We start from the raw sequence: 12494 nt of genomic DNA on the forward strand, positions 1-12494 counted from the left end.
AAATAATTTAGTAAACCGGCATGCCACGTGTCAGCCATGTCATTAATTATTGACAGAAAATTAACACCGTTTACGGTTTTGGTGAAATTGGCCGCATTTCAATATTTCATGTAGTTATAAGCATGGTTCAATAGTTCGTGTATGGATTTTCAGAAGGCATAAAGTTCGTGGAGGAATAGGCCGTTTTCCCCAAAGACATTTGCCGAAAAATTGGGGATAAAAACCTTAAGGACATCGATGGTCAAGGTTATCTTTGGAGATTCATCTCAAAAAGATACTGAATGGGCGTTTCATGATCTATAAGTTCTAGTAGGGGACAAGATTGTTCCAGCAGATTTCCAAGTCCTGGAAATGGATCAAGACAAGGAGAGACCACTCATATTCGGGAGACCATTTCTAACTACTAAAGGAGCAGTAATCGATCACGCGAACCGGCATGCTGTCTTCCTCAATGTAGATCTCAGAAGGTTTTACCCGACTATACTAGATGATTTTCCAAGCAAAGCAAACCGGCCAAAAGAGAAAGAAAAGGAGAAGCCGAGAGCTTTTGCAAAGATCAAGATCATCATTCCACCAGATGCAACAGAGACTAGTGAAGACCAAATTCAGGATCTGATCAAAAACACAAAAAGGGTATCAAACAACGTTAAAGTCCGAAAGAATAGTAAAGGAAAGAAGACGGCTCTTCAAGGAGAAGAAATTAAACCTCCAGCGACCAGAAATGATAAAGGCACATCAAGTGGAGTGCCATTCAAATCAGCCTGATCTTTCATGCCTACGTCGAGCTAAACGACTTAAAACAAAAGCGCTTAATGGGAGGCAACCCATTTAGGTATTCTTTCTTTTGATTTTCTTTTCCTTTTTACAAATTATGTTTCCTTTTTCATTTTAGGTTTCAGGTGTTTTTATAAAATAAAAATACAAAAAATAAAAAAAAATAGAAAAACCGAGAAAGAAAGAGAGGTTTTTAGCTGCTCGGCCTGGCAGAAACCTGAAAGTTGGACGGAGGCCGCAGGAAAAAGGGTCGCGGTCGCGACCAACCAACCCGCGGCCAACGCATCATCGACCGTGGCACTGTGAATGTGACTGCGGCTGAGCTTATGATCACCGCGGTCGCGCATCTCCTGACCGCGGCCGTTGGTTGTTGAGACGGGAACTCGGACTTCCGCCGCTTTTCAAAAGTCCCTAGTGATTCCCGGTGATTCTCGGAACATTTCCGGAAAAGCCCGTTAAGATTTTCCGTAAGTTTTAGTTTCTCTGTTGCATACAAGACAAGAAAGGTAAGTTCCCGTAAGCTTTTGAATTCCCGAAAATTTCCCGTTTCTGCTACAAAAACGCTTTTTAAATAAAGGAAACACACTTTTTGGATCAAAACTCCTTTTTCTTTTCTCTTCCAAAAGAGTTGGAGATTTAGGAGATAGAACATCTTTTTCAATTCTTAAGCTTTTTAAGAAATCCTTGGCCAAAACCTCACTCTTTTTCAAAGCTGATTTCAAATCTATCATCAAATCTCTCTTTCCAGGAAGGTATGAAGCTCAAACTCGCTATTTTTAATTGATTTTGGAATTTAGGGTTTTCTTAAAAAACCCAAATCTTGGTTTATTAATGGTGGAAATAGCTTAATAACAATAGATTATCCTTCTAGGTTATCTGAAAATCGATTTTAACACCTAGCTTAAGAGGAATTCAGATTTTTGAAATTTGGATTCTATATGCTTTATAAAAATCGAATTTGGAATAGCAAAATTGATGAATTTGATTTAGCCTTGTGTGATTAGTGATTTGTATTAGGTAACCTATATATTGACATGGAAATTGCTCACTTAAACCAATTGTTAGAAGATTTCTATGTTAAGAACATCAAAAATCCGAATCTGGTCATGAGCTACTTGATTTCTTCGATTCAATGTCAAGTATGCTTGCTTTTGGTTTTAACTAATCTCTTGATACTATGATTAGTATGACTGATTGCTAATGTGTTAAAATCAGCATCCATATTCACTCTTTTTCCAAGAATCATCTCGTCTTGTAGGAAAAATGGAACAAACCAGATCCCAAGAAGCCGTCGCACTGGTGACAGCTCTGAGGAAATTCCCGATGATAGTACTCTTGGAGAGTACATGCTGAACCAAGCCAGACCGAGAAGAGTAACTACGTGATGAGGCTGCTCCAGCACTCAAGAGAAACACGAGAAATTCCCGAGCCACCACAGATTTGATATATTGGGAAAGAGACTAACCCGAGAGTGGACTATGCAAGAAGTTTCAAGAAGCTGAACATGAAACCAACGCCCTGCATTGATTATCATACACTCGAGATGCTTGGGATTAGAGAAGATGTAATATGGTACATCGATGCACTTAAGCTGAGACCCTACATGGAGCTGAACCTTCCAACTTATCCCGAGCTAGTCCGCGAGTTCTTAGCAACTGTCACCCTCCACCACACGAAGAGCAGGAATCCCAGAGCATCTGACGGCATCTTGTCGTTCTCTATCCGCGGACAGACCTACTCACTCACCATTTCTGCACTTTGTGAAGCTCTTAAGCTTCCATACACTGATGGCATTTACCTCGAAGAAGAACCTGATTTTGACTTATGGAGAGAGATGGGTCATGGCGTTTATGATAGCGGGAGATCCAAGTTAGCCCTTTTTATTCATCCTGCAGTGAGAGTTGTGCACAAACTCTTAGCACACACGATTTTCTCTAGAGCCAACATGGGATGTGTTTTGAAGACCGAGCTCATTACACTTCAGATGCCATTTATGGACGACCCACGACTTGCCTGCTTTGCCTGTATCATAGCACAGAACATGGTGAAGGTGAAGCATGATTTACACGGTTGCGAGGATGCTACTCCAGCTTATGGGAGCGCTATTACAGCGATACTACAGGCTGTAGGATTCGATTTCTCATCTGATGACCCACTTTCCGACGTCTGGTATGACCTACTCTATCTCTCTCGCGATCACACTATCTCTCGTGCCGCTTTCGATCCAGACATGTTCGGTTACATGTATTGCACTGGCACCGAGGAGCACCGAGTCTGCTTACCTTCAGCATCAGTCTCGAGATTGTGTAACAGAGGACGTCCAAGATAGACTCCAGAACCCGATGAGTTTCTACCATCTGTGCCTCGTCTACCATTCACCATCGGGCAATACATAGTAGCCAAGGCAAAGCGCGATGCAGCTGCAGCACGAGCTCACTTTCAGCCATCTTTTTCGACTGGCCACACTTCATCATCGACATCGTCACACACACATTCTGATCTGGAGCGCAGAGTTGAAGGACAAGGACGACGCTTTGAGCGCGTTGTCACCTTCCTACAGGAGCAGCATCAGTTCGAAGCAGACACATCGGAGGATGAGTGATTGATCAGCACTTCATTGTCATTTGACAGCCATCACGGTTCTATCATCATTTTCTTTTCTTTTATCTTATTTTATTTTTGCTTTTATTCACCATCTTCTCACCAACTTTTCACACTGGGGACAGTGTGAATTAAGTCTGGGGAATGATGTCTATCTGTACTAATCATTTTCTTGCTTTTGCTTTCAAAATTTCAAGTACTTTTTAAATTTTAATATGTAACCTATTCGACCTTAAGTATTTTTCAGGAATGTTTGACACAAAACTATGATGATTTAGACCTGCACGCTTCTACACTACACATGATAGCTCATTTGTGGTTAGCACTAGACTAGGCGGTAGCCAGAGTACTTGCACTACGAACTCCCACCAGAGGACTTCTATTCATGGAGATTCTTTCTGACAGGATATACTAGCTCATTTTATTTGACCTTAATATTGATATCTAATTTTCTCATCATTGATTTTAGGGAGGCATCGAGATACACATCTAGGATGTCTTTTACCCTCATGTTTACCACTCTTTGTCGTCCTAGATGGCCAGTTCATCTTTATCTGGTACCATACTGATGAGCGGTTTGTAAACGCAGGGTTTGTTGTTTTCGTTTTACTAAGCTTCAGGTTTTAAATTTATAACCCCTAAATGTCTGCAAGTGCACAGATGTGCGCTGTAGTACTTACGGTATCAATCCACATAGACTTAGTTGTTTCAGTACGAATTCACTGCAACGCTTAAATCAGATTAGAACTAAACGGTTTGGGTTTTGGTTTTGGGATTTGGTTGTCACTAAATCTAAACTAGAAAGCAAAGAAAACAAAAGCAATTGAAGGCAATTAAAACAAGTTAAAGCGATTAAACCAAGGCTAATGAAAGCAGGTAATAAGCGAATAAAAGCAGAATGGAAATCTAAGGTTGTAAGCAATTAAAGACAAACGTTGGGCATCAAGGGGTTTTGCAGGGGTTCATGGTCTATGCTATGTCGATTTTAAACAAGTGATAAAGGTAATCAACTACGTATGTTCTAGAACTCGAGGCACGGAAGTATGAATAGCCTACTTTCGCAGCACTAAACAACTATCTCTCGCAACGCTGATCAGTAGGTTTCTACTCTGATCCTGGAAAGGAGAAGATGCAATAGCAGAACAAGACTCATCAACATTCACAACTCAACTACAGGTAGGTTTCCACTCCTGTAGAAGAATTGCTCGTTTCACCCTAGTTCAGACAATCAATGAAAGCTTTCGCAACATATCATATCAGATCGGTTTCTAAGTAGCCAGCAGAGAATCACGCAGTAAGATTAAAGGCAAACGAAGAACATCTAGAAGATTATAAATCCTAAATCTATCGATTCATAAACAAAGACACATGAAATTCCCTTTGAAAAATCCCTTTAAACCCAACTGGGTAACTACTCAAACATATTGTAACAAAGCATCATAAAGTATTGAAAGTGCATGAAATTAAAGAAAAGAAGGAAGAAGAACGAAGAACGGAGAAGCAGATGGAGGCGCGATGTCTTCCTCCAGCGGCGGCTCCTCCTCCTTCAAGCGGCGGCCTCTAGGGTTTTTTGAAGCACCCACACGAATTCTCTCTCTATTTTTATCTTATGTCTTCTCCACTTCGATTCCCCTTTCTTTAGAATGACCTAAATGTGGTATTTGTAGCTTCTGGGGTGGTTCTGGACAATTAGGGCTTCAAAAATAACGAAAGGAATTGATCTGGGCTTTAATTAAGTCGTCAGGAAAGTGAACGACCAAAGTCCGCGGTCGCGGTGGCTCTACCCGCGGGAAAATAGGTGTTGGCTGTGGTCCCGGCACTTGCTCTCTTCTGGAACTGCATTTTCTGTCATTCTTGCATCGGGAGTATCTGAAGATCTAACCGTTGGATTGTCTCCAAACCAAGTGCATTAGAAAGCTGGTTGGATCCTCTATGTTGTCTCAAATTTTGGGGGTGATCAGACGGTGAGAAGGTCTTCATCGCTTGTCATACTTCTGACGGTCGGCATTTATCCAAAATTGCTCATTTGTTCCAAATTGCATATCTTTTGCCCAAGTTTCCTGTAAAGTATTTTGAAACTCTAAAACATTGAAAACACTTTAAAAACATTGAAAACAGAGTTAAAACACCTGCATAAGATACAATTATGATCCATAAAAGTGGTCAAAATACGGTGTTATCAACTCCCCCAGACTTACCTTTTTGTTTGTCCTCAAACAAACTTAAGTCAGGAAAGAAATTTTTGAAAAATCGCAGGAACTAAACAATATCTCAGTGACCGTCCTTCTAAACCATAACTTATCGTGAAACATCTATTTGGATCTAGTCTAGAAAATTCTCACCAAAATACAAGCAAACTAGTCCGTTAATCCGTCATGCGAAAATCTACACACTTAGATCTAACTTCCAGTCAACTAGCTCTCTACATTCATTAATTATAGTAGTGAATTCTAATCAAAGACATTATTCAGGGTAGACGGCGTTTGGCATTAAGGCTATTTAAGTGTTGGAGCTTAGGTGTTTAGGGTTACCTGAAGAATATGGAGGATGCAAGATATTATGCAAAACCGCAAGAGATAGAAGGACCTATTGATGACCGCAGATTTTCAGTCACTTCTCCTTTGCCAAATGTTGTTGCATAATCTTCCTCCTTTGTTGTAAACAGCTGTTCCCCCAGACTTAGATCTTTTCCGGGAATCATAAAGATAATCTCCAAAACTCCATAAAATCGAATCAAGTTTGCCTCAAGTATAAAATTCAATCCTCCTAGACTCTCTAAGGTTTTAAATTTCCTCTCCCTTCATATTTTTCTTTTCTTTTTTCATTTTTTTTTAATAGAGGAAACAACCTTTTATAGAGAGAGAGTCTAAGGGACGAAATTGTACCAAGATTTTGAAGTTTTTCCAAAGGCAAACTGAATTTTCTCCTTTTGTTGAATCATTCCAATGAAATTGTAGGTCTCCGTCTTCAGTGACTGAAAACCGCGTTTATCCTCTATCTCTCCGACGTTTTTGCACATATCTGCATATAGGACAATGAAAAACAAGGGGCATGTGGTTTGAAAGAGGTTAGGTTCGGTGGGGAACTAGCTAAAGATGAACTAGCCATTCAGGATCAACAAAGAGTGGTAAAAAGGTAAAAGAGTCATGAATGTGTCAGAATAATGCGGATTAAGAAGAAGATTAGCGAGTATTAAGAAAGTGAAATGAGATAAAGAGGAAGGAGAATGATGTCTCCTAAAACTTCATTTTACTGAGGTTGATACAACAATACATATATAGGCAGACACAAAGAACTAAAACCCTAGAAGATATTTCTCTAGAAACTAAATGACAAACAAGGAAGTCCCGAGACTGAGAGTGACAGCTCCGAGAATAGTCACATGTTTCCTTAAACGAGTCTAACCACTTTTCTTTGTCTTCTCTTGCCTTCTAACGGTCATATTTCCCACGAGACATCTTCTTGGACCTAAGTTCCTCTTACTGGATCTGACTTAAGCATTGGCCTCATTATTTCATACTTAGCCAAATGTTAGCCTCGATATATAGACAAGCTATACCGAGTCTTCTCATATTGTCTAAGTCTTTATTCATTGTCTCAATACTCCCCCTCAAGCTTAGACATATAGATTGTATGGCTAAGCTTGGAGATCCACAAACAGAACCTCATTAAAACCTTGTCATAGAAAAACCTCATGGGATAAAAACTATGCCAAGGAAAAAGAGTATAATGTTCATGGATCAGAGAGCTTGAGATCAGGCTTGAGAGATGTTCACGAGTCCTAGTTTGCTGAAGATACGATCACAAACTTTAAGACTCGCAGCTTTGGTGAAGATATCGGCTAACTGGTCTTCACTTCTAGTGTAGCATGGAAGTATAACTCCATCTTCGATCTTTTGCCTGACTTTGTGGCAATCTATCTCGATGTGCTTTGTTCTCTCATGAAACACCGAGTTGTTGGCTATGTGTATAGCTGCTTGATTGTCGCAATGAAAGGTCATAGGCTTTGAGGATTCGATGTTGAGATCTTTGAGCAGTGCTTTGAGCCAAGTAAGTTCGTTTGCTAGCTTCTTCATGGCTCGATATTCTGATTCAGCACTTGAGTCAGACACCACTTTCTGCTTCTTTGTCTTCCAGGTCACCAAGTTGCCTCCTATGAATGTACAATATCCAGTTGTGGATTTTCTATCATTCCTGTCTCCAGCCCAATCAGCATCGCAGTAACCAACTATCTCTGTGTTGTTATTCTTGCCCATCCAAATGCCTTGGTCAGAGGATCCCTTGAGATATCGCAAGATACGCTCCACCAAGCTCCAATGGTACACTGTAGGTTTTTGCATGTGCTGGCTCACCTGATTCACAGCAAAACAAAGATCAGGCCTGGTAAGTGTTAGATAAATCAGCTTACCTACAAGACGCCGGTAGAGTGGAATGTCTTTGAATGGCTCATCAGATTGCTCCCCCTTTCGATTGACCTTGTAACCATCTTCAAGAGGAGTTTTGGCGGGTTTAGCATCAAGAAAACCTGTTTCACTCAAAAGATCAAGGATATATTTTCTTTGGGACATGAAGAGGCCATCTTCAAACCGGCACACTTCTATCCCAAGAAAGTATTTGAGCACCCCAAGATCTTTGATATCAAATACAGATTTGAGAAATGCTTTAGTAGACGCGATACCTTCCTTGTTGTCTCCGGAGATGATCAAGTCATCAACGTATATGAGAACAACAACTATACCTTGAGAACTTTGGAGAGTAAATAGAGTGTGATCAGATTCAGATTTCTTGAAGCCATGGTCTCTGAGAGTGAAGCTGAGTTTGTGATACCAAGCGCGTGGGGATTGTTTAAGACCGTATATGGCCTTTCTCAGCCGGAGAACTTTGCCTGGAGCAATGGAATCGTCAAGGCCCGGAGGAGGCTGCATATAGACTTCCTCATCAAGCTCCCCCTGAAGGAATGCGTTCTTGACGTCCATCTGCCACAGCTCCCAAGACAAGTTAGTAGCTAACGAGAGAATAACCCTTACAGTTTTGAGGTTGGCCACCGGAGCAAATGTATCAGTGTAATCATCTCCATAGGTTTGAGTGAATCCCCGAGCTACTAATCTTGCCTTATGTCTCTCAATTTCTCCATTGCTCTTGTATTTGATGGTGAAAACCCACTTAGAGCTAACAGCTTTCTTGCCTGCAGGTAAATCAGCTTCATCCCAAGTATGGTTCCTGATCATTGCGTCTTTCTCATCTCCAATGGCAGTGATCCATTCTACCTTGTCTTTAGCTTCATCATAGCTTTGTGGAATGAAGTTGATATCAACTTTGCCAAGAAAAGCTTGGTGCTCCATTGGTAAGAGGGCAATCGAACAAGTGACTTGAGAAGGATGAGCCACGGCCTTGTAGTTGTAGTAGACCCGAGTATTGAGTAATCTGGCGCTGCGTCTAAGTTGTTGCGGTTCTGTGGCTACAGGTTCTTGCACCATTTTGTCATCATCATTTGATAATAGCTCGGTTTCTCCAATGTTCTCATGTTCTTGCGGTTGAACTGGGGCCACCTCAGGTTCCTGGTCTTGCTGTTGTTCCAGTATAAACGTGTCGGACATAGGAGACTCCGGCTCGCTTGGACCTGCTGTGGGCTGCTCCAAACCGCTTCTGGCCGGTCCATCATTACCAAGATGATCTAATAGAAATCTCAAGCTTGTGGCACGGTCACTAGGAGATCTAGACAGGTCTTTGAGCTCTTCCCAATCTTTGGTGTTGTAATATCCTTGGTGCTCAAGAAACTTGACGTCTCGAGATACACTGGTGCGGTTGGTGCAGGGATCATAGCACTTGTACCCTTTCTGTGTTGTCGAATAGCCCAAGAAGATGCACTTTGTGCTCTTAGCCTCTAGCTTATTCCTCTGATCACCTGGTACTAAGACAAAGCAAATACACCCAAAAACCCTCAGATGATCAAGCGATGGTTTATTGTGATTTAGTACCTCAAATGGTGATAAGTCCTTTAAGACTTTGGTTGGAATTCGGTTGATAAGATAACATGCGGCAAGTACAGCATCCCCCCAAAATCTTTTGGGCACATTGGTGTGGAACATCATCGATCTAGCCACCTCCATCAAATGTCTATTCTTTCTTTCGGCTACTCCATTTTGTTGTGGTGTGTAAGGGCAACTTGTTTGATGCAAAATGCCATGTTTTGATAGATATTCTTTGAATCGATGGCTTGTGTATTCTCCTCCATTATCTGACCTTAAAATTTTGATCTTAGCATTGTAATGGTTAGTGACATAATTTTTAAAATTCAAGAATGCTTCAAACACTCGATCCTTGGATGGCAAGAGAGTAACCCAAGTATATTTAGATTTTTCATCAATGAAAGTCACAAAATACTTGTTGTTATCCCTAGACATACAAGGAGAGGTCCAAACATCAGAATGCACTAAATCAAAACAATTCTCATAAATAGCGGATGACTTGGGAAAAACAGTTTTGCAATGTTTGCCAAGAATACATGCTTCACAACTAGAGTGATCAAACGAAACATGTGGCAACAATAATCCAAGTGCACGAGAGTGGGGATGACCTAATCTAGCATGCCACATTGCATCAACATTAACCGAAAGACAAGAACTACATAAAATAGATTCAGAAGTGCTTGGAGATAGATCCTCGAGAATATAGAGTTCATTTTTGGTTCCACCTTTGCCAAGAACTTTGCCATTCTCAATAGCCTGAAAATACACATCATTAGGACCAAATATCGCTTTACAGTTTAAATCAGTAGTTGCTCTCTTAACCGATAATAGATTAGATGTGAATTTAGGCATGAAGAAGGCTTTGGAGTTCTTATTAAACAAGTTCAAATTACCTATTCCCTCAACTGGAATTCTATCACCATTAGCAATTATAACATTTCCTAGAGCCGGTTCTATATTGTTTAGTAAATTAGGGTTACTAATCATATGGTGAGAAGCACCTGAATCAACAATAAGAGCGTTACTAGGTTTATGAGTAAAGAATGTGATACCGGATTCTTTGAGAGAGGCAATGGCTTTGATTACGGCTTCTAGATCAGCTTTCCTCACAAAGTCATCAGTGGCCGCCATAGCAGCTTCACTTGCTTGAGAAGATGAACCAGCTTGACTTTGTGTACCCGAGTAGGCTGATGCAGCATTGGCTCGATGTTCCTTGAACTTGTTTGGTTTGAGATGGGGATGGAGGATCCAGCACTTGTCTTTGGTGTGGCCTTTCTTGTGACAGTGGTCGCAAGTTGCAGATCTCTTCTCATCAGGCTTGTAAGCGCCTTTATTGGCCGTCAAGAGTTCACCTTTACCACCAAAGAGCCCGAGTGACCCCTGTTCCTTTTGAATCCGAGCACACACTTCATCAAGGCTTGGAAGCTTGTCTTCCCTCAGTATATGCTTGATGAGATCATTGAAGACAGGGTTCAGTGTGAGCAAGAGACCGAACACCTTATCTTGTTCTCTCCTTGCATTGAGAACCGTGGGGTCCAAGGTAGCTGGGCGAAGCATCTCTAGTTCAGCCCACAAGGATCTGAACTTCCCAAAGTGATTTTTGAACTCCATGTCCTCTTGGCTGAGATCATTGATAGCCTTCTTGACTTCAAAAACTCGGCTCAAGTTGGTTTCATTGCCGTACACATTCTTGAGGGTTTCCCAAAGCGATTTAGAGGTTTCGCAATAAGAATAAGCTTCAAGAATGGCCGGATCCAGAGAGTTTTGAATGAGGCCCAGCACAGTTTGGTCTTCTTGAAACCATTTAACTTCTGCAGCTTTGACCTCTTCGCTTTCCACTTCATCTTTTGCGGCTTCATTTGGTGTCTTGTCTTCTAAGACGTGATGCCAAAGTCCTCGACCACACAAGGCTGTCTTGGTGGTACGAGACCAAAGGAGATAGTTTGTCCCCTTAAGGGTGACCGGAATCACCACAATTTTCGGCGTTTCCATAAGAAAGATGAGACCGGACTGCTGAATAAAGCTAATGCCCGGAGAAAAAAACGTTCCCAGAAGTATGAAGAACAGACGAGATGGATCGAGAAGATAAGAATGAAGGAGAGTGAGAGAGATTATGAAGATTAATGAGAATAGAAGAGAATAAGAATTTAGACGAATCTTTGCTCTGATACCATGTCAGAATAATGCGGATTAAGAAGAAGATTAGCGAGTATTAAGAAAGTGAAATGAGATAAAGAGGAAGGAGAATGATGTCTCCTAAAACTTCATTTTACTGAGGTTGATACAACAATACATATATAGGCAGACACAAAGAACTAAAACCCTAGAAGATATTTCTCTAGAAACTAAATGACAAACAAGGAAGTCCCGAGACTGAGAGTGACAGCTCCGAGAATAGTCACATGTTTCCTTAAACGAGTCTAACCACTTTTCTTTGTCTTCTCTTGCCTTCTAACGGTCATATTTCCCACGAGACATCTTCTTGGACCTAAGTTCCTCTTACTGGATCTGACTTAAGCATTGGCCTCATTATTTCATACTTAGCCAAATGTTAGCCTCGATATATAGACAAGCTATACCGAGTCTTCTCATATTGTCTAAGTCTTTATTCATTGTCTCAATAGAATGTATGATTCGTTTCCCTGATCTAATGCTTTAATGAGAAAATTAAGTCAAAATTAAGTCCAGATAAAATGAGCTAGTATATCCTGTCAGAAAGAATCTCCATGAATAGAAGTTCTCTGGTGGGATTTCGTAATGCAAGTACTTAGCTACCGCCTAGTTTAGGCCTAAATCACAAAAAGAGCAAAAAACAAGGAAATAGCGTAGAAGCACACTGGTCTAATTCATCATAGTAATGTTTACTGTGTTCCTGGTTTGAAAACTTTTTTGGAAAACATTTTGAAAACGATTTTTGAAAATTTTTTTATGAAAAATATTTTGAAAAACTTTTTTGTGTCCAAAACAAACTTAAAACAAATCAAATTTCATTAGTAACGGATGAACATCCTCCCCCAGACTTATTTCACACTGTCCTCAGTGTGATAAATCTTGGAAAGAATGGTAAAGAAAATAGAAATGTTGAAATGTTTAAGTGAACTTATCGTTCTGGAGAGTGCTGCTCGTCTTTTGAATTTATTCTTCCTTATT

The sequence above is a fragment of the Eutrema salsugineum genome, unplaced genomic scaffold, assembly GCF_000478725.1.
Source record: "Eutrema salsugineum unplaced genomic scaffold, Eutsalg1_0 scaffold_14, whole genome shotgun sequence".
In the NCBI taxonomy this organism is placed as follows: Eukaryota; Viridiplantae; Streptophyta; class Magnoliopsida; order Brassicales; family Brassicaceae; genus Eutrema; species Eutrema salsugineum.